Genomic DNA, 24,342 nt, shown 5'->3' on the forward strand with positions numbered 1-24,342 from the left:
CCATCTGTCATAATGAAGTAAAAAAGGGACATTATGTGATTTTCTTTGAAGATAAGGGATTGAAAGTGAGTCAGTTAACTGCCCTAGGTTACCATTTGAGGTCATTTTGAAATAAATTGGCTTTGGAATCAGAATTTAAATTACCAGTCAGACTCAATTAAGATAACTGGTCATGAAGGCAGTTCATTCGCCTGCCTTCCTTCTTATAAAAAGAATATTTTTATTATTTGTATTCCTTTATAGCCAAGTTAGACATATGCATTATTTTTGAGAATATAAACATTTCACACAATAATTGATTTAGGCATTTAAGGGTAGTTTTGTATCTAAATAGGAAACCAGAAAAATCATTCACTATTTTGTGTTCTAGAGATATTCACAGTAGATTCTTTTGAAGTCACTGGGAGGTAAATCAATATATTACTGAGTTATATTTTTGCTGCCTTGTGCAATATTAAGAGAATAGCTTTCACAAACAAACCCCAGTTAAAGTTATTTAGTCACAATAATAAAAGTATAATTGGACATATTTTAAGAAAACATAAATTATAAATATGTGCAGTTATTTTAACAATTTATGAATGTATTTCTAAATACTAAACTTTTTGTTTGTGATGAGTATAAAAATATATATACAATTATATACTCTTAACTTGCTCAACATGAGAGATTTAAAATGATGAGTTCCACTGTGAGTTTAATCTTCACTTTCATCTTTTTATTTATTTATAGACTGGAACAAATAAATCAATTTTTTAATTATAAATTTTTAGTAATTGAAAATTATTAAATGTACAAAGGAGGAGAACTTTTAGAATTTAGAAGTACAAAGGAGGAAAACAATTTAAACCTACAGATTAATTTGGTGGGATTGGTTGTATGTCTGCGGCTGTCTGGAGAATCCAGGTGCTTAAGTGCCTTGGACTAGCTGGACACTGAAACTTCACAGGGAAACAAAAATGTCTGGAATGACTTGTTGATGTTCTTGAAATGATGCTAATATCTATTCTATAAAACCTGAAGGTATGTAGATATTATTGTCTGTTTCGAGTCATGTATCTTGGGATTTGGGACTGTTGGCGAGAAGATTGGTTTGATTTAGACCATGATAGGTATTGATCTATATATATTTTTGAAATATTTTGGCTAAAATGCAATTTGATGTGGTAAGTCTTATCCATATCTAACATTTTATCTTAAAACTATATCTGTAGAAGTTGTTTTTCAAAAAGAACAGAAAAATCGAGTTGCATTTTGGTGTTTAATGCATTGATTTTAAAAAATTATATTCAGAGCAAAATGTTTGAGTTTTCAATGATTTTTTCCTTAAAGCATTAGGTGCAAACATCAGGTAATTCTATGATTAGAATTGTGTCGTGATACTTTGTGAGTGAAGACAGTCCAAAACCAAAAATGATGAGACAAGTGAAACCTTTATTAAGGAAGGCCTAACAGCTGTATCAGATAAGTTTGCTTTTTCTTGGAAACTTTGGTAAAAAAAAAAATCACCTGGGAAATAATGTGATTAGAGATGCTTCTTAAATGTGCATATGTGTTTAGTCTGTTCTACAAAGATATTATTTTCTTTGTAGCATTGTTTTATTGAACAAATTTTGTTAAATTTTCTATTAAAATAGTCTTATAGTGATTTAATAACAATTTGGAAAAGTCACAATCTTTATAAGCATATGTGTAAGTGAGATGGATTACTATTAAAATGCAATTTCTAGTATTATAGCTCTTTTATAATTTGTCTAGCAGATTTTCTGGTTTTCACCATGAAAGAAATGTCATTTCTTAGTCTTCATTTGGAATTTATAAAAAATTTTAAAAATCACCACATTTTCCAAAAGTTTATGCCAGAAAATCATTCACTGTTTAAAAATGAAGTGCAATTTCTTAATAAAAAAGTATAGATTGAGTCTTGTCCCATATAAATGAGTTTCCTAGATTTGGAAAAAAATTAATACATTGGAATCAATAGTTGACCACAGATTTAAATATGATACAAAAGGTTTAAAAATCTAAATTGTCATTGTTTACAAAATACTGGCAAATTAGAGCTACAGCGCTTGGTGTTATTGTGTAATCTTCTGTTTAAAAATAAACAGTGGAAATAATTGTAGAAACCTCTGGGCTTAGAAAGGCTTGTTGGTGGTTCTTCACATCCTACTAAAAAAGCAGGCTGTCTTTGCATATTAATCACTCTGTGAAAGGAAGCTCGCCTTATTTGCATTGTGCATGCACTAAGAAGTCCAATAGTGCGCCTGAGAAAAAAATGGGGGGATTGTAATTGTTGTTCTCAAAAGGGTTTTTATTCTATTCAAGTGGAAAAGCTGAATACTGGAGAATTAGTGCAGTGTTTTGTGGAAGAAGAGTCCCTTTTGGCCACTGCATTGCATGTGGTGCAATCCCAGTGTGTAAGGATCCTGAACGTTGGGGTGAAGAGGAAAGTGACTCATCTTTCTATGATGCAATAGTCTATGTTCTTGTACATCTCTATAATTTTGTAAGCATTTTCTCCTTGTTATGTATCCAAAAAGAGGTAGAATGAAATTCTGAGAATATATGCCATATTGGAAATCTCAGGAGAATTAAACATGAACCAAAAAATCTAAATATAAGTAGCTTGGGTTTTGGGAGTGGGGTGAGATGGGGACACACAACACAAAATTAAGCAAATTGTATTTAAGTGTTATTGTTTTTAGAAAATACGTGATTCGGTTAATGCCTGGAAGATATTTGTCCACCAAATTGATTTTAAATGATATTTTTGACATTATTTTAGTAATAATGGCATGTTTTTTTCTTCATTGTATTTTAAGACTCAGTGGTTGAATGTAAACATTGAGAATAAAGAGAAGAAATGTTCTTAATATTAGTGAGGCTTTCTTTTAATAAGACTGCGTAAGATGAGCTACTTATAATGTTTCTCTTCTATGGTAAAACACTCTTCATGAAAGCTTTTCCTGATCTCCTAGTTCTAGCTGGCAACAGCCACATTAGCCAGTACAGTTTCCAAAACCTCAAAATGTACATTAATTATTTTGGAGGTCTGTTACTTTGGACTGGTTTAATATACTTTACATATTTTTAGCATCTTTTGAAAAATTCTGCACAGATTATGGCATTTCCAAGTAGATTTGAATTTCACAAGGGGAAAATATGCCATTGTCTGTGTTCACATATTTTGACAAAATGATTGTGTATAATCATGGATACAAAGCTTATTGTTTTAAATGATTTTCTTAAATACTAGAAAGTAGTTAACTGAGTTAAAAGGTTTCATACAGGTTTCCTAAAAACCATTTGGCTTAGATATATTTAACTATCTGTGAAACTACTTATTATTATCCTCTTTACTATTGTATGGATTTGGTTGGATTTTGACTGTTGAACACAGATCCTCTGATGACACCATTTCGATTTTATTTGAATTGCTTTCTGTAATATTCAACTACATGGAAATTGTGTTTAATTTGGGCTTATGTAGAGTGGTCCATAGACTTTGAGTGTGTGTTTGGGTTGCTGTTCTGAAGAACAGAAGTAGCCAAGAAATAGTCTGAAAAAGTAGGACCATAAAAAATTAGACTGGTAGAACAAAAAAGAAACAAACAAACAAACAAACAAACAAACAAAAACTGTAATTTTTACCATTCAAAAGTCCTTATATAGGTTTCATAATAAATTTTTTTCCAAAATATTACTGATGTACTTCTCCAAATGTTTATTATAGACATGTCAAAAGACAAATTTAGTTATAAATCTAATTGTCTTTTATTTGTGATTCATAAATTGGGGCAGCCTCCATTCAACAAAATAGAATGAGAGCTCCCACTGAGCAATGGCAGAACAGTGGGTTTGGAAAGTGGGAATAAGGAAACAACTATAGAAAAAAAGAAACTGGTTAACATCAGGTTACTTCTGGTGACTCTTTTGCAAGTTAAAGCAGAGGAGACTTCTTTATTGCACTGACTCAGGTTGACTGGAATCTCCTTTTTCAGGAAAACCCAATCTGTTTTGGGATCTATCTGCTTCTTTAACGTTTCAGTTTGATTATATGGCATTTAGCTTGAGTGACTCCATTTTGGTTTGGTCTGGTCTCTTGGGGTTGGGTGCAGAAGCTCAGTCTAAAACAATGGGCTCCCATGATTTTTGTTTAACGGACATAATTTTTAGGATTTATACTTCATTTAAGTTTGAACCTTTTTATAAAAATCTGAAATGATAGCACATTTTTAGAATTGTGTAGACTTCATAAGTATGCAAAACAAAAACAGCTGGTATCAAGCACCACATGATCACCTTTAAATTCAGAAAACACATTTGACAAAATGCGACACCCCTTCAGGATGAAAACACTCATTAAATAAGGAATAGAAAGTACTTCCTTGACCTGATAAAGGGCATCTATGAAAAATCCAGAGCTAACATACACAAATGGCCCATAAGGACAAATGGCCAAAAGATGTCAACATCATTAGCCATCAGGGGAAATGTAAATCAAAGCCACAGTGAGATACCACTTCACACCCACTAGGATGGCTAGAATCAAAAAGACAGATAACAGCAAGTATTAATAATGTTGTGGAAAAATTGGAACCCTCAAACACTGCTGATGAGAATGGAAATGGTGCAGCCTCTTTGGAAAACAAGTCTGGCAGTTCTTAAACAGAGTTACCATGTGAACCAGCAGCTCTGCCCTTCCAAGAGAAGTAAAAACATATGTCAGTATAAAAACATGTACACTAATGTTCATGGGACATTATTAATAACAGTCAAAAAATGGAAAAAACCTAAATTTCCATCAATTGATGAATGGACCAAAAAATGTGGTATATTTATACAATAAAATATTGTTGGGAAATAAAAAGGAATGCAGTACTGATACATACTACAACATGGCTGAGCCTTGATTCAGCATTTTAGTAATGTGAGATCCTTAATTGTGTTAGCTGTTTGTTTTTTTGTAACCATGAAAGTTTATTTATTTATTTTTCAATAGTTTTGAGGGTACAGGTGGTTTTTTATTACATGGATAAGTTCTTTAGTGGTGATTTCTGAGATTTTGGTGCACCTGTCACTGGAGCAGTGTACATTATACCCAATATGTAGTCTTTTATCCCTATGAAGGTTTATTTTAATCCTAGCACTTGTTAATATTTATCCTTAATTCTTACTAACTTTTAGATTGTGGGTATTATATCTTCATGAGAATAGCTAAAATAATTTTATTTGGATATTCCTCAAAGAACTGTTGAATGTGAGCATGCTAAGATTACCCCTGGCAAAATGGAAAATGCCTAGCACCTGGAAGCATCTGTTTCTGTCTGTCTTCTAGGAGAGAGGAAACATTTATGTCTTCCATTTATGTATTTTGACTGGGGAAAATTTTCCCTTTTATTCTGGGGAGCTGTTACTCAGCATAAGAGAATGTAGAGGAGAATCACCCCTTTCACATATCTAATAGCTTTACCACATTACTACAGTAGTATCTTATGTTGTATGCATTGATTGTCAATCTCTTCTCCTCATCTCCACCATTTTGATAGCTTAAGGCTTATCATTCATTCTCTGTGCATAGAAAAAAAAACCAAAATGATGTTTTCCAGTATTTTGTAATCTTTCCTTCATGAATTGCAGAAGAAAAGTGTTTGGGTTTTGTCCCATTCATCATAAAGCGGTACACAATAGATAGGGTTGCATTTTAAAGCAAGGCTAAGATGGATTTAAGATGCATTTCTTGTCATGTGAAACATCCTCCTCAGTGGTCTTAAATAAAATATTAATTCGATAATTTTGCAGTGATTAGTATGAAAATGGTTACATAATTCTTAGATGGCATGTATTGTGTTGGGCTAACACCACATTGCTTTTCTAGAATACTGGTATCTATGGGATACCATAGATAACCCATAGAATACTGAATATCTTATGGGACTGCCCTTTCACTAAAAGCACAAATCTTTACTAGTGGTCTTGAGCTAACTGGAACTGCTGTAGATCACTTGCAAATTTTCCACTAGGATGCTTTGGTGTATTTGGTGCAACTATTCCCACAATCACTTAGAATAGGCATGCAGAGGGAGCTAACCCATAGGAAATTAAGGAATTCGAAGAATCTTTGAAAGTTCATCTTATTTAACTTCTTTAAAACAAAATTTGCGAACATCTCAGATAAGAATCTGTCTTTAAAAATAAGACATCTTAGACATAGAGATGGAGGTTAAAGTTCAAAGGTTTTTTGCATTCAAATAAAATTAGTTGTTGCCTTTCACTAGGTGGCTCTCTTTTTTTTTAGAATGAGTTCAGTATTTATTCAAGTAAACAATCAAGTTTTGATGTGCCTGTTCAGACAGACGTCTTATTTTATGATACAGGTGGCATCAAGCCCATTATGTGACTTTTCCCCCGCAAGAAGTTTGTAACTTACTTTGGCAATTGGGATGCACTTCCCTATAAGATGTTATATGTGGTGGTTTTGTCCGGATTAACCAAAATGCAAATCTTCATATCCTCTACAGTGCCTAGCAAAGGGTCTTGCACATAGGTGCAAGTTGTCAGAGTTGGCTCAGTTTCACTCTGAGCCCCTTGTAGGTAGCCTTTATTCATTCCTGCATTCTACATGTATTTATGCCGTTGACTGAGAGGTAAGATCTAAAAGAGGAATAGATATATCTGAATTCATTTGTAAAAAGGGTGCTAGCTGGCAATGTATGCAAAGGCTTGATGGCAGTGAGTAAACAAGAACTGGGGATGGCCTTGCTCATCAGATGGGGAAGTAAGGAGGTCATTGGAAGCAGCAGATTCTGGGAATGACTTGATGGGAGCATGTTTTGGGAAGCTGGATTTGTTGCTCTTCTTTTGGAAGCTGGGAGAGATTACAGTCTGGAAAACCAGTAGTCAGGGGGTAGGAGGAGCTACTGTAGAGGCTGTGTGAGGTGATGGGAGGTGGAATTGGAGTTCTGATTGTGAGATGTAAAGGAAGGCATTATGCAAGAAATACTACAGAGGGAAGATTGATGAACTTAGTGACTGATTTGGATATGCAAGAGAGGAAAGAATGGAGATTATTTAGATTTCAGGTGAGGCGCATGGTAAGAGTAAATGTCACTAGCAACAGAATTGGGGAAGGGGAAAATAGGGACTTTTAATTTTTTTAAAAAAGGTAATAGTTTGGCTTGGGCAAGGTGACCCTGAGATTAAAGTGGACTGTCTAGGAAGAAAAGCCAGGTATACTGCTGGAAATAGAAGTCTGCAGTTTTTAGGAGAGATCACGTTAGAGACATAAATCTGTAGTTATTTAAGTAGTAGATGGTTCTCGAAGGATAAGTCCATTTAGAGAGAGAAGCAGAGAGGACCAGGAACGGAACTTAGCCAAGCACTTACACTCTGAAGATGGGCAGTTTTCATATGTAATAGTTATTAAAAAGTGGTACCAAGTCATTTAAGCAAGTTACTGTTTTGTATATTTTCAAAAAGAATTAAAACCACAGAGCTGCCCTTTTTATATGGTGGTACTGCTTTCAATTCTTATTCTCTTTTTAATTCACTCTGTCTCTGTTTTAATGAAGAAGTTTGCTTGCAGTCCATACCAATTTCTTGTTGGGGTTTTTATCTTCTAGTGCTTTTGGTAATAACATAGCTGATACATGAAAGATTGTGTAGCTCTCATAGATTTCAAATCTTTAGGCATTAATGAAATTATATTCCAGGATACCAGGAGAATTGTAAATAAATCCATAAACAGCTACAGAAAATGATTTTGAGAAATCATGAAAATGAACAAAAATTTGGATTTTTTTTTTTCAAGTGGGAAGAGGGTGAATTCTTCTCCCATAAAGATGGGGGAACTTAATGCCCATACTAGAAAAGTTTTAAGAACTGACAATTAAGCAGATTATATGGGAGCCCAGAGAAGAAGGCTGGCATCTAATGTGGGTTCAGTAAGGACAGGTTGTATCAGAACTCAATTCTGTCTTTGGCAAGATTTCCAGACTGAAAATGGAGTTTATATTGCTTTATCATAATAGCCAAATGGAGAAATACAAGCTCTGTGCAAGTAATTGGTCAAATGACCATGCTCCTCATCAACTTGGAATGTGTTGGCTCTGCATTTTGCAGGATTTCCTTATTTATTTACTTATTTAATATTTAAGGTGTTAACTATGATGTTTTGATATACATGTACATAACAAAGTGATTACTATAGTCAAGCAAATTAACATATTCATCATCTCACATGGTCACCTTTATGTATGTATGTATGCATTTATTTATTGTGAATAGAGTTCTTAAAGTCTACTGTCTTAGCATATTTCCATCATACAATACAACATTATTACCTGGTCATCATGTGGTGCTTTAGGTCTCTAGACTTATTCATCCTCCATAATTGCAACTTTGTACCCTTTGACCTACATCTTCCCATTAGCTCCTCTCCTGACTCCAGCCCTGGTAACCACCATTCTACTCTGTTTCTATGTATTTAGTTTTGTTTGTTTTAGAATCCACATATAAATGAGATCATGCAGTATTTTCCTCGTGTGTCTGGCTTATTTCACTTAGTATAATGTCCTCTTGGTTTATCTATATTGCCTTAATGGCAGGATGTCCCTCTTTTTAAAGGCTGAATAATATTCATATATATATATATATGAGTTTTAAAATTCATCTGTCGATGGATAAAGTTTTTTCTATAACTTGGCTATTGTGAATAATGCTTCAGTGAACATAGGAGTGCACATATCTTCATGAGGTGGTGATTTCATTTCCTTTGGGTACATATCCAGAAGAGGGAATTTTTCTGGGTCATATAGTAGTTCTATTTTTAATTTCTCTAGGAACCCCCATTCTGTTTTCTACTGTGGCTGCAGCAGTCTTACATGCCCACCAACAGTGTACAAGGGTTCCCATTTCTCTACATGGCTACCCACACTTGTTATCTCTTGTGTTTTTGACAAAAGCCGTCCTAACAGGTGTGAGATGCTTTCTCATTGTGCTTTTGATTTGTATTTTTCTAATGATTAGCACTGTTGAGCACCTTTTTGTATACAGTATCTGTTGGTTATTTTTATGTGTTTTTAGGAAAAATGTTCAGATCCTTTGCCCATTTTTAAATTGGTTTATTCATTTTTTTTGCTGTTCAGTTTGTGTGTTCCTTATATATTTTGAATATTAACCCCTTTTCTGATATATGGTTTACAGATATTTTCTCCCAACCCGTAGACTTCCTTTTCTATTTTTGATTGTTTTCTTTGCTGTGCAGGAACGTTTTAGTTTGATGTAGTCCCACTTGTTTATTTTTGCTTTTGTTGTCTGCACTATCCTATTTTTTTTTTAAATCATTGCCAAGACCAGTGTCAAGGAGCTTTTCCCCTATATTTCCTTCGAAGAGTTTTATAGCTCCAGGTCTTTAATTCATTTTGAGTTGATTTTTGTGTATGGTGTAAGATAAGTATCCAATTTCATTCTTTTGCATGTGGATATTTATTGAAGAGACTGTCTTTTCCCTATTATGACTTCTTGGTGCCCTTGTTGAAAATTAGGGCATATAATGCCACATAATGCATGTAATGCCACATATCCTTGGGTTTATTTCTGGATTCTCTGTCCTATTCCATTGGTCTATGTATCTTTTGTTTTGTTTTGTTTTGTTTTGTTTGCCAGTACCATACTGTTTTGATTATTATCACTTTGTAGTAGATTTTGAAATCAGATAGGGTGATGCCTTCAACTTTGTTCTTATTGCTTAGGATTACATTGGCTATTCAGAGTCTTTTGTCTTCCATATGAATTTTAAGATTTTTTTCCTATTTTTGTAGAAAATGTCATTGTAGTTTTGATAGTGATTGCATTGAATCTGTAGCTACATTGAATCGGTAGCTCCCTTTTGGTAGTATGGACATTTTAACAGTATTAATTCTTTCAGTCCATGAACATGGGACATCTTTCCATTTATTTGTGCCTTCTTCAATTTCTTTCATCAATGTTGTGTAGTTTTCTGTATACAGATTTTTTACCTCTTAAGTTTATTCCTAAGTATTTTATAATTTTTGATGCTATTTTAATGAGATTGTTTTTAGATTTCTTTTTCAGATAGTTTGTTTTTAGTGTATAGAAATATTACTGATTTTTGTATGTTGACTTTGTATCCTGCAGTTTCACTGAATTTGTTTATTCTAACAGCCTTTTGGTGGAATCTTTAGTGTTTTATAATATAAAAGATTATGTTACCTGCAAATAGTAACAGTTTAACTTCTTCCTTTCAGATTTGGATGTCTTTTATTTTATTTTACTTTTTCTTGTCTAATTGCTCTGGCTAGGACTTTCAGTACTATTTTAAACAGAAGTGGTAAGAATAGGCATCCGTATCTTGTTCCTGATCTTAGAGGAAAATCTTTCAACTTTTTAAGGTTAAGTATGGTGTTAGTTGTAGGCTAACATATATGACCTTTATTATGTTGAGATACAGTCCTTCTATACCTAATTTGTTGAGAGTTTTTAATCACAAAAGAATGTTGAATTTTGTCAAATGCTTTTTCTGCGCTTATTGAGATGATCATATGGTTTTTGTCCTTCATTCTTTTAATATAGTATATCACATTTATTGATTTGCATCTGTTGAACCATGCTTGTTTTCCAGGAATATATCCCCTTGATTATGGTAAGTTATCCTTTTAATGTGCTGTTGAATTAGGTTTGCTAGTATTTTTTTGAGGATTTTTACATCTATATTACTTAGGGATATTGGCCTGTAATTTTCTTTTCTTGTAGTGTCCTTGTCTGGCTTTGATATCAGGGTAATGCTGACTTAGTAAAATGAGTTTGGAAGTGTTCCTTCCTCTTTAACTTTTTGGAAGAGTTTGAGAAGGATTGGTATTAACGCTTATTTAAATGTTTGGTAGAATTCACCATTGAAGCCATCAGGCCCTGGGCTTTTCTTTGATAGGAGATCTTTAATTACTGATTTAATATCTTTACTTGTTACCTGTCTGTTCACATTTTCTATTTCTTCATAATTTATTATTCATAGGTTATATGTTTCTAGGAATTTACTTCTAGGTCATCCAATTTGTTGGCATATAATCTTCACAGTAGTCTCTTATGATCCTTTGTACTTTCATGGTATCAGTTATGTCTCCTCTTTTATTTCTGATTTTATTTATTTCATTCTTCTCTCTCTTTTTTTAGTTAGCCTAGCAAAACTTTTGTCAATTTTTATCTTTCAGAAAAAAACTAACTAGTTTGTTGATTTTTAAATGTTTTTCTAGCTTACATTTTACTTATTTCTGCTCTGATCTTTGTTATGTCTTTTTAAAATTAACTTTGTGCTTAGTTTTTTTCTTAATTTTTAAGTTCTTTGAGGTATAACATTAAGTTGTTTACTTCAAACCATTATTCTTTTCCAATGTAGGCATTTATTGTTATAAGTTTTCCTTATGGAACTGCTTTTGCTGCATCCTATAAGATTTGGTAAGTTGTGTTTTCGTTTTTGTTTCTCTCAAGATATTTTTTTTATTTCTCTTTTGATTCTCCTTTGACCCACTGGTTGTTCAAAAGCATGTTGGTTAATTTCCATATTTTTGTGAATTTTTCAAAATTCCTCCTGTTTTTGATTTCTGGTTTCATGCCATCATGGTTAGAAAAGATACTTGATATGATTTCAGTCTCCATAAATTTGTCAAAATTTGGTTCATGGCCTAACATATGGTCTATCCTGGAGATTGTTCCATGTGTGCTTGAGAAGATTGTGTATTCTGCTGCCGTTGAATGGAATGTTCTATGTATGTGTGTGAGTTGGTCTCATGTGTAGTTCAACTCCACTTTTTCCATAATGATTTTCTGTCTGGATGATCTAGCCACTGTTGAAAGTGGGATATTGAGGTCTGTTATTATTATTGTATTGCCTTCTATATTTCCCTTCAGATCTATTAATATTTGCTTTATATATTTAGGTGCTCTGATGGTGGGTGCATATATATTTACAGTTGTTATATTCTCTGAATTAATTGACTTCTTTATTATTATGTAATGGCCTTTTTTGTCTCTTTTTACAGTTTTTGACTTAAAACCTATTTTGTCTGATGTTAATATAGCTACCCCTGCTCTCTTTTGGTTTTCATTTGCATGAGATCTTTTTCTACCCCTTCAGTTTTATTCTATGTTTGTCCTTAAAGTTTCTGAAGTGAGTCTCTTATAGGTAGCATATAGTCAAGTCTTCTTTTTTAAATTAATTCAACCACTTTATATCTTTTGACCTTTTGGAGACTCTAATGTATTTGCATTCAAGGTAATTATTAATAGGTAAGGAATTACTATGCCATTTTATTTGTTTTGTGAAGGCTTTGTTCCTTTCTACTTCTCTTGCTTTCTTCCTTTGTGATTTGATATTTTTTCTAGTGGCATACGTCTTGATTTTTTTCTCTTTATCTTTTGCATATTTACTATAGGTTTTTGCTTTGTAGTTACCATGAGGTGTACATAGAGCATGTTATAATTATGATAGTTCATTTTAAGCTGATAAAACAAACTTAACTTTGATTGCACACAAAACCTCTACACTTTTATGCCCCACCTCCCAGCCTTATTTTATGTTTTTGTGTCACAATTTACTTCCCTTTATATTGTGTATCCTTTAACAAATTATTACAGCTATGATTATTTTTAATAGTTTTGGCATTTAACCTTTATATTATAGATACCAGTGATTTACACACCACCATTACAATATTAGAATATTCTGAATTTGACTATTTACCATTACCATTGAGTTTTTACTTTTATATATATTTATTTTGTTAATTTGCTTTTTTTGTTTCAACTTAAAGAATGCCCTTTAGCATTTTTTTTGTAGGGCAAGTCTAGTGGTGATGAGCACTCTCAGTTTTTATTTGTCTGGGAATGTCTTTATTTGTCATTCATTTCTGTAATACAGCTTTGCTGAGGATAGTGTTCTTGATTGGCACTTTTGTTTTGTTTTGTTTTAAATCCAGCACTTTGAATATATTAACCCATTCCCTTCTGGTTTTAATGTTTATGGTGAGAAGTCCACTGATACCTTTATGGGGGTTTTCTTGTATGCGATGAGTTTCTTTTCTTTTGCTGCTTTCAACATTCTCTCTTTGTCTTTGACTTTCAACAGTATTTTTTTTTTTTTTTTTTTTTTGAGATGGATTCTCACTCTGTTGCCCAGGCCGAAGTGCAGTGGCCCAATCTCAGCTCACTGCAACTCTGTCTCTTAGGTTCAAGTGATTCTCATCCCTCAGCCACCCACGTAGCTGGGATTACAGGTGTGCACCACCACACCTGGCCAATTTTTATATTTTTAGTAGAGACAGGATTTTCTCATGTTGGCCAGGGTGGTCTTGAATTCCTGGCCTCAAGTGATATGCCCACCTTGGCTTCCCAAAGTTTTGGGATTACAGACATGAACCACTACAACTGGCTGACTTTTGACAATTTGATTATAATGTGCCTCGGAATGTTCTTCTTTGGATTGATCTTGACTGGGATCCTTTGAGCTTCATTAATCTAGATGTGTGTATCTCTTATGAGATTTGTGGAGTTTTGAGATGATTTCTTTAAGTGAGCTTTCTGGTCCCTTCTAGCTCTGTTTGCCTTCTGGAATTCCCATAACTTGTATATTTGTATGCTTGGTGGTGTCTCATAGGCCCCTTATCCTTTCTTCGCTCTTTTTCATTATTTTTCCTTTTTTCCCTATAATTGGCTAATTTCAGATGACCTATCTATATTTGAGTTTGCACATTCTTTCTTCTGCATGATTGAGTCTGTTGTTGAAGCACTCTTGAATTTTTCAGGTCTGTTGTATTCTTCAGCTCCAGGATATCTGCTTGGTTCTTTTTTATTTTATGTTTCTGTTTATTTATTACATTTCTTATTTTGTTCATGCATTGTCTTCCTAAACTCATTTAGTTGTCTAATTGTATTGTTTTGCATCTCATTGAGCTTCATTAATATGATTATTTTGAATTCTCTTTCAAGCAGTTATTAGATCTCCATTTCTTTGGAGTTGATTGTTGGAGCTTTATTAGTTTCCTTTGGTGGCGTCATAATTGCCTGATTCTTTTTTATCCCTGTCGTCTTGTGTTGGTGTCTGCATTTGAAGGAGCAAACATATCTTCTAGTCTTTTTTTGGAAAGAGTTTTTTAAATTGTATGTTATATATTAGACAAAATTATTTAAAGCCAGTAAATTTTTATTCAAGGAATTTCACATGTGATTCCTTCTACTGTTCATCAAGGTTACCTTAATTCCTCTAAAGATGCAGTCAAGATTTATCTTCAATGTAACCCTTTTAAAAAGAACTGAGACTTAATCCACAATTGTCCTGTCAGCCCTGTCACAATTATTTTATTTTGCCTTCTTTTCTTCTAGTTTTAATGGGGTTGGAGCTGGGTCATGTGGCTGCTACTCCTTTTGCAGTGGGGCCTGTGGGTGGCCAGCCTGTTACCAGGTGGTTTAGTGGGCATGGATCCTGCTGTTTGGTCTCTGGATGGACTGGACTGTCTCCAGGACTTTGGTCTACAAGGCTAGTTCTGGGATGAAGGTCTGCTTTACAGTCTGTAGAGAGCAGGCTTGATTACTAGGTTCATAGACAGTTGTGTTTTTCTCTGGGTCCCCGGGACATCTTCCCACTGGGTCACTGGTTGGGTCCCTGGGCAAACATTACTGCCCTGGTCTATGGTTGAAGAAGGCTGAAACTGAGTTGCAGGGTTGCTTTAGGGCCCACAGCTGGGACTAAGCTCAGCAGTGCTACCTGGAAGACTCAGGAAGGCCTGTCTCCATCTTGTCTCAGTGCTGCTGGCATGACTTACCTCTGACCACCGTTGAGAGGGACTGTAGCCAGTCTCAGAGCCATTTCAGGGTTTTTTGTGGGACTGAGGTCAGCAACCCTGCTCCGGGGACTTAGAGAGATATATTTCTCTCTGGGACCCTAGTAGATCAGCTGGACTGATCTCAGACCACTGCTGAGAGGGACTGAAGCCAAGTCTCTTGGCCATTTCTGATCCACAGGTAGAGCTGAGGTCTGTAGGTTTATCATCCATGGCGCAAGTGGGTGTGATTTTTTCTGGGTCCCAGGGTGAATGGTTCTGATAGAAAGACAATGATCAAACAGAGCTGTAGCTGAGTCCACAGGAGTATGGAAGCCATTTTTGGGTCTGGAGCTAGGGCCATGGTAGGAGAGTCTGTCACCTCGGTGTAGTGCTGTCCTATCAAAAGGTTCTCCTAGGCCTTGTGCTCCAATATTTTCTCCACTCCATTTTATGTAAATTTATACCATTACCTGATTTATCAATTTATCACAATCTCTTACTTGGCTGTTTAAGCTTCCATAAAGGCACTTTTGCTGTAGAGGGCTCTCAAATTATTGTTACTGTTGGGAGCTACGTGCATCTGTTCCACCATCTTGCCGGTGTTCTCTTGTGTTTTCTGCACGTGTTTTGCCATCTTACTGGTGTTCTCTTGTGTTTTCTTATTCAATTTTTACATTAGTATTTTAGGTAGAATGCCATTATAGGTGGCATGGATTGGAACTGAGAATTAATATGATGGGTAATAGTATCAGGATTCAGTATCTCAGTAAGTTCGATTAATGAGCTAAACATGATTAAATTTAATAGGAATAAAAGCAAAATTCACACTTAGGTCCTCAGTCTGCTACCCCAGGGCACATCAAATGATCGATTAAATAAACAAACTAGAATTTAGAGGCAGCACTTTGAAAAAGCCTCAGTAACTTCACTCAGGTTCAACAATGTGATGTGGTTTATAGGCTATTATAGTTCATCTGACTTTCACAATAAGTACGTGTTAATGGCTATGAACTGATTACATCCACTAAGTGATTTTTTGCTGTTAAATTTTCTCTAGTGCATGGCCTGAAAAGAAAAAAAAAAGCGATTGGAGCTGGCAGGTATTTTAGAGATTATTGAGTTTACCCAACTCACTTTACAAATGAAGAAGTGAAGTGAAGAAGAAAGAGAGCAGAGCTTACTTGACCAGGTTCGCACAAATAGCTACTCATTGTTCTGGGACAGCCTCTGGGACTCCCGAATTTTAAATTTTACTCTCAACATTAGTGATTTTGTATTTTTTATTTATTGAAGGAAGTGTTTTTGGTAATAATTTTAGACATATTTTGTACTATCATCAGTTACTAATTGTGCATAATGAAACATTTTATGATTGGCAATATGGTCTGTAAAAGTTGATACAGTAATTTAGGTTTCCATTTGTTTTAATGACGGGTAATGTAACAGTTTACATCTGTTTCCTGCCTCATTTATAAAAGTTTTAAAGGAGAAATAGTCATTTTTATTAACTTTATTAAGTCTTTAAGGCATTAAATATATTTTTATATTATTTTTATTGTTGAAGTATCTTTTATTGGAAATTCTATTGTAATTATGAATATCTCTTGAGAGGAACAGGGAAGAGGAAGCCATGGAGAAAACGGGAGAGAGGAGACTGTAGAGGATGGTTCATTATTTGTATTCTTGTGGGACAACTGCTTCCTCCCAAGGCTTCCTTTCTTAAAGAAGCCTGTTATTCAATATGAGATTTTTCTTTATTTTTATGCATTTTTTCAATGAAAATTCATAATCATAAATTGTTAAAAATGCAAGTGAGTTTATGATGAAAAACACTAGTTCACTGATTACTATTTCCCATCTGAAGAAGAAACCACTTTTACATCTTGTAGTTGTTTCATTGGGTGGTTGCTTGCATATTGCTAAATAATATATTTTTATGTTTTAAACTTAATGTGTCTAATTGTTGTAAAATGTGACTCACTTACATGGCTCAAAAATGAAAAGCATAAAAATATATATACTGAGATATCTCCTCTAAACACAGAAAAATCATGAACTCTTTTTTTTTCTTTTTTTTTTTTTTGAGATGGAGTCTCACTCTGTTGCCCAGGCTGGAGTGCAGTGGCGTGATCTCGGCTCACTGCAAGCTCTGCCTCTGGGTTCGCACCATTCTCCTGCCTCAGCCTCCCAAGTAGTTGGGACTACAGGCGCCCGCCACCATGCCCGGCTAATTTTTTTATTTTTGTATTTTTAGTAGAGATGGGGTTTCACTGCATTAGCTGGAATGATCTCGATCTCCTGACCTCGTGATCCGCCAGCCTCGGCCTCCCTAAGTGCTGGGATTACAGGCGTGAGCCACTGCACCCGGCCTGAAAAATCACTGAACTCTTATCTCTTCTAGAAAATATTTCATATTAATGTATAAGCAAATACAAAAATATTTTCTCTACTCCATTTTATGTAAATTTATACTATTACCTGATTTATCAATTTTTGTCCTTATTTGTTGACTTCATGCTATGATAAAAGAAGTGTATATCCCTATGTCACCCTACTTCACTAAATTTTCATTTCCCAAAACAGGTCTGTCAGTATTTATGATTCCTCTGTTGGTTAAATTCTTAACTTTAAGCAGTCAACTGATACTTTGCTTTTTGTATTGTTTTAGACCATTCTTGCATTGCTATAACTATCTGGCACTGGGTAATGTATAAGGAAAAGAGGTTTAATTGGCTCATGGTTCTGCAGGCTTTACAGGAAGCACAGTACTGGCATCTGCTTGGCTTCTAGGGAGGCCTCAGGAAGCTTACAATCATGGCAGAAGGCAAAAAGGGAACAGGCATGTCACATGGGGAAAGTAGGAGCAAGTGACAGAGAGTTGGGGGTGGGGAGGTGCCATACACTTAAATGACCAGATCTTGTGAGAACTCACTATCATGAAGATGGCACCAAGCCATGAGGGATCTGCTCCATGATCCAAGCATCTCCCACTAGACCCCACCTCCAGCATTGGGGAATATAATTCAACATAAGATTTGGGCAGGGACAAATATCCAAACTATATCAGTTGTCAACTGTAGATGATGTCTCTTGATTCCTCATTTTGTGAGATGAGGATCAATAGCATCCCTGTACTCCCTTCAGCTCTCCTTTTTGTCATTCTTCTTCCAATTGTTAACATTTGTTTTTAAAATTTTTATATTATCGATGTCAATAACATCTACATTTTGTTCTTTATCCATAATTAAGTTATCAGTGATTATAGTTTAAAAAGTTGAAAACTGTACTTTTTACATTATGATGAACAAGTAAATATTGTTCACTGAGGAGCCAAGTGGTATACGATTATTGTATTTCCTTTCCTATGAAGAATTATTACAGTTTCTACTAGTCTTTTTTGCCCTTTCATTGTCTGCCTATGTGACCTTCTGAAGTTTTTTTAGTGTCTGCACTCTCTGATACCCAAAGAGGGTATCAAATCTTGAAATCCCTTATTAAAGAGGAATCCATGATTCTTCTGCCTGTCTGCTACTCTCTTCTGGGTTGATTGACCCTGGATCAGCTGCACAGCTGTCACCCTGGGATGACCTTTCGTTGATCTTCTTGCCTGAATCCAGTTTTGGCAATATAATGCCTTTTTCTTTCTGCTTTGCCGTCTAGCTTTGAGCAAAATTTCAAGTTATTCCCAAAGGAAGAGTGAATGAAAGGTAAACTTTATGCATTATTAGTCAATACATTTATAATAATGTCTATTCTTCCCATAGATATCTGATAGTATCTTTATTCTGTCCTGCTGATTACAGGGTTAACAAGGTGTGACTTCTAGACTGAGAAGAATTTCCACATTGTAACTGGAAGGCATTACTCATGATCTTTTAGCCTCTATGATTCTGATGAGAAGTCTGATGCCAATCTGATTTTTCATTTTTTGTAGATGACTATTTTTCTCTCTGGAAGCTCATAGGATCTTCTCATTATCCTTGGTGTTCTAAACGTTTTAATGCAATCTAAGTGTGGACCTTTGAAAATTCATTTTCTTGTTTATGTGGTGGCTCTTTTCAATGAGAAGACTTATGCCCTTCATTTTGATACATCTTCTTGTATTAGCCTGAGATCCAGAAACCTGGTAATTTAGCCCACAGTGATGGGACAATGGGGAAGAGGAGTCAGCAGTCTGCTCTGTAACTTATTTCTTAGTCCCCACTAATTAGTACCCATTGTTGTCAGCCCCTACTTCATGCTTAGAGTACCCGGGAGTTCTGCACCTGGAGGCTATCTTGGTTTCTGCAGGGCAGGTCAACTCCTTCCTAAGCTGTAGGTCCCCCAAAGATGTATTTTCTACAGAGTTTCTTTACCCTGCTTCTTTAGGCACTATTTTGTACCTGCTTTTGTAGAAATCTTGTAATCTTTGTTTGTCGATGGTTCTTCTTCCATTCTCTGCTTGTGTGCTTGTATGTTATCTTTATCCTTTTATGATAAAGGTATTGGAGACTTGGTGAGAAAAGAAATAAACTCATGTGCTCTGTCACCCCAAAGTTTGAGGGCCTCAGTTGATCACAAGCTCAATAGGGCTGTCCTATAGCCTTGTCTCAGTAACTGGAGGTAGGGACCTTGTCTTACTTATCTTTTTATATATCCTGGAGCTTGGCACATAGTCAACACTGAATAAATGCTTTTGTACCTACTGCTGAATTACAGTAGTTATGAAAGTTGAATTGCTGTATTTAGGAATGAATGCTAAACTGCACCCTACCCCCCACCACTGGAATACATAAGCATTAAAAGGACATATGAAAAATAATGAGATTTATGGTGGATTTGATACACATCCACCTTACTTTGTATTAACAGAATTGTCGGGTTTAGTAATTTCATTTTTTATATCATAGCTGTCTGAGAAGTAGTTCTTCTAAATACATTTCTGGTAATTACCTAGTTATTTTTTGCAATTAGAAAGCTGCTAGAACTTGACACTCCATTTTAATGTAAGCTAAACTGAACTTTAACTAACTTAAGAATCTTGTGGTGGCATAAACTAATGTTTACAACAGTACTTTTTACACTATAAAGTGCTATGGACATTTGAGTTTTTGTTGATATTATGTAGGAACAGCCAGAATTGTTTTGTAAGCTGTGCTATTTTGAGCAGGGATTAAGGCACTAATTAGCATGCTATTATTATCTATTCTTGTACTTTAAATGGAGAAGGAGTGATTTTATAATGTGTAATTGTGAACTGTAGCTAGCAATAGCAAAGATAGAGCAACTCTGCATAGTTTTTTGATTATTGTCAGATGTAATTGGCTAGCTTTAGGGAAATATAGAGGAGTGAGCCTGCTGTGAAGATCTTTGGCCGTATCTCATATATAAATGTAATATAGCCTCAGTGGTAAAAATCTACTGACCCATGTCTGTTTCTGTTTGGCTAGTTCTATTGAAGTAATCAATCAACTCTGCCTGACTGGATGGGAGTGTGGTGGAGCCTGACCACCGGCAGGGCTGAGGCATTGAGTTATCATTGAACATAAGAATCAAGCTCTTTGTGCAAGTCAAAACTCCTGGTGGCATTTGTATCTGAGGACCTGTCCTCCTCCCCTTTGTCCACTATTTTGATTTTTTTTAAAAGTCATTAAACACTGAATCAATTTAGCAGAGAAAAGGGAATATAATTCATTTAAATCTCTGTTTAAAACATTATGTTTGCTTCTGGTTTTCATCTGTGTGTTTGTACACTTTGCATTGTTGTAAACTGTGTAATATGATGTCTAACTTTTCCTTCTTAGCATTATTTTATATATGGTTTATAAAACTATGTGCTTAACATAGGCACTGTCTTCTATTTTGTGGTAAGGACATTTAACATGAGCTCTACCCTCAACAACTTCTTTCAGTGTACAATCACAGTACTATTAAGTGTAGGTATGACTTTGTATAGCAGATCTCTGGATCTTAATCATCTTGCAAAATAAACTTCATGTGTACTGTCTTTTAACATTGGTAAGGCATTCACTGATATGACATAATGTACTTAACCTTTCACTGTTATAAATTGGCTTGTTTCTAATTGTTTATTATCATAAACAGCATGATATAGGCATCTTGATACAAATGATTATTTTGCTTTGGGATTATTTTCCTGGAATTAAACCCAAAGTGACATTATCAGGTCTAATGTTGCATACCTCTTGTTTATGCAGTCATTTTGGACTTCAGAATGACAGGGCAGTGCAGTTGTTTTATTCTGCATTTCATCATTAAGGAGACTAGGCATTTTCTCCTGTAATGATTTATCATTTGTCTTTACTGATGGAATGGGAGAGCCCATAGTTTGCTACTTTTAGCTGAAACTGATAATTGCATGGAAAAAGTTGGAATGCAGGATAACAATGTCATCCAAGGAACCCCGTCCCTTTTCTGGCCTGCTCATCATACAGTGGTTTTCTAGGGAGATTTCTCCAGCTAAAATGCAGACATTACTGGTAAGGGTAACAGAAGTCAAGTTTTTAGCAGCAAACCCTGTGGTAAGGATTACTTTATCAGCTCAATTTCCAATGCTAACAGCTGGCTAAGAGCAGTGCCTCCCAACAACAGGACACAGGACTGGTAGGGCAGTGGGCATGAGAAGCTTGGGTAGGATAGAATAATGAGGGAGTGGGCACAAGGATGCACTAGGCAGGGTTCACTCCCTTTCCTGGGCTTCCTCCTGTTTATGAGAAAGTTAATCAGGAAAGAAGGATAATTACTGCATGAGGGAGTGGGTGTTACTGAACACTGTCTCGGTCAGAGAAATGATTATTTTGAGAAAATAATGACTCAGAATTAAAAGGCTACTTTATTTCCACCAAAGTCAAACATAAAAACTAGTGATAATTAAAATGAAGGAGCATAAATTAATTACATAGTATATTAATTCACCGCAAGAATAGATTTATAGGTGTTGTCATGTCTTTTGTTTTTAGGGGGTGAATTTTCAAAAGAGAGGTTAATGAGACCACATAAAATGGTCGTATGAAAAATGTTTTTGCCTTCTTTGGTAAAACTGCTCTGGGACAGTGTTCATTATTTTCAATTTTCCTTTTATAAAGATCCAAATGATAGGGTCATGAATTCAAGGCCAGGAAAAAGTTGATTTTTTTCCTGAATAGTATGATTTAATTTATTAGATAATAAGATACATGTTACCATATGTAGCCCCCTTCTCTCTTTCTTGCTTTCTCTCTGTGTGGCTGGAAGGTAAATGAATGCATCAGAGGGAGTTAAGACCTAAAGAAATTATTTAGGGCTGCTGCTTCCTGGAATATCTCTCATAAGAACTGTAATTAAATAAAGTAATAAGTTATCCCCATGAAAGATTATTTTCAAGTCCAAAGCAGTATATTCTGGTGGCAGCTAATTGATGATTCTGTTTCAAAGAGTATAGTTTTGTGAATATTTTGTTCTCTTCTTATGAAAGCCTAAAAAGTGATTCTTTTCCCACGAAGACACTTTTGCTTCGATCCTTTCCAGTGGTTTGCCAGGAGGTGGGTTGGCCTGCCTAACCTTAGCCTGCATGTCCGAGGGAAGGAAGTACCAGTTCAGGAGCTCAGCAGAGGGCAGAGCTGGGGTTAGATTTCATCCTCAGGTCCTGGAGTTACTAAATGCTAGGGTTGAAAAGGACTCAGTGAGGAACTTGAGGCCCAGAAAGGGAAAGTGCTCATACATATGCACATAATTTTTAGTGGCCAACAAGAACTTTTGCTATTTGATTCTACATTCAGGCACTTTTTTGGTGCCATGTGATGTTTTCATCATAAAAGAGGTTGAAATTGCAGAGTAATTTCTACTGAACTGTGGTCAGTTCACCAAGGCACATGCCTGTAGGACTGGAGACTCACATGAGGTAGTGTCTGATTGAGAGTCCTGGAGGCAGTTAGACTTCTTTAAGGATGGATGGCAGAGAGATGGGGATTCCTGCTTAGTTAATCTGACTTTTATATTCTCTTATTATTGATTTGATAGAATAAATATTTAAACTTTATGTTCTACTAATAAATTATGGTGTATCCTAGTTAGGAAAAAAGGAAAAAAAAATCCTAGGTGTAAGCGTAGTCCCTGATCTCTAATTCTCCAAATAATTGCCCCACCCTCACCTAGCCCCAGGTTATGGTCCCATCTATCCTGCTTGTGTTCACTGCCATTTAAAATACAAACATTTACTACTTTCCAAACAACTCTCGACACTAAGATGCTTTCCTTTTCTCCCAGCTTCAGTTACCACTTTTTAGTCAAAAACTCAAAACGATTATCTACCCTATTCTTACCATAAATTCCGAATGTCTTTCATACACACACGATTTAATCGTGTGTGCCCAGATCTCTTTTTTACTTTCTCATCCAGAACATTACTTTCAGGGGAATTTCTCCATCAGTTAAAATGGTTTTTTGAACTTTTGGATTCTGCCAAATAAAGTAACGTGTTTTAAAAACAAAGCTAAAGAGTTTCCTCTATACTTCAAAGACACATGACCATCATAGTTTCATTCTTGATGGACTGAGCCAAAAATAAAAACAAAAACAAGACCCCTCCCCCTCTTTATTTCAGATGCTAATTAAACTACAGATTAGGTCCCACACACCTACCTCCTTCAGAGGGTGTATTTACAGTAAACCATCATTTGGTATGAACTACCATTCCATTCAAAATGGGGGAAGGAATTTAAAATAGTGTGATGAATTTTATAGGCCTCCCTCTGATATTGTATGTAATACTGATTATGTATGTTGTGGTAGTAATTTTTTCAGAAAAGATTTCTCAAAAGGCCTTCACTCCTCTAAGTGGAAAATGTACTGCTAAAAATAAAACTTAAGGTCTCTTCATTTTGTAGCTGTGTCAATGGCTCATCTTGGTAATTTATATTCCATATTGTTCAAAGGGAATAAAAGTGCCACTGAAACATATCAGTAAAGTTAAAAGATGGTTCATGTTTTCTGGAATATTTATAATATCCCTACATTATGAATTTCTAGAGAATCTTGAAAAAAACTATTTAAAATATGTTATTTCTTTTTTTGTTTTTTAGCTCTCTGGGTCCTCATTTTCAAATTATGGGGCCTTCGAGTCTGTCTGCATCTCATGTTTTGCAGAGATTTTTTTAAAATAAAAAAATAGAGAAAAGTGGATGATGCCAATAACCCTAATTAAGAGGAAACCAGGTCCCACATGGATATTGTCTGATTCATTATAAATTACAGCTTTAGAATTTAGAAAATTGTGTAATAAATCATGATGTCATTTCCAGGTAATCACATTCGAGCCATGTTTCCCCTGAGACAGTGTGCCTGTTACAACAGCTGTGTCATCCCTAGGGCTGCAGGAGAGGTTTGGGCAATTCATAATTGTAGAATGAAGTGTATGTTGATTGTATACTTCTTACCTTTGTTATTGCTCACTGTGAGAAGTAAAGTTTACTTACATTAAAACATCAGCTTATGAATAAACAAAGTTTGTTTAAATTAAAACACCATT

At 35.0% G+C, this 24,342-nt stretch overlaps 1 protein-coding gene and 1 pseudogene across 19 annotated transcripts in view; both read left to right on the forward strand.

Annotated features, from left to right (window-relative positions):
• The window catches only part of NCAM1 (neural cell adhesion molecule 1), a 315,535-nt gene that overhangs the window by 14,354 nt on the left and 276,839 nt on the right, over nucleotides 1–24,342 (forward strand). The gene's annotated exons all lie outside the window — the stretch shown is intronic.
• On the forward strand, nucleotides 1,728–1,795 carry LOC112204867 (U7 small nuclear RNA; annotated as a pseudogene).

The sequence above is a fragment of the Pan troglodytes genome, chromosome 9, assembly GCF_028858775.2.
Source record: "Pan troglodytes isolate AG18354 chromosome 9, NHGRI_mPanTro3-v2.0_pri, whole genome shotgun sequence".
NCBI classification, from domain to species: Eukaryota; Metazoa; Chordata; class Mammalia; order Primates; family Hominidae; genus Pan; species Pan troglodytes.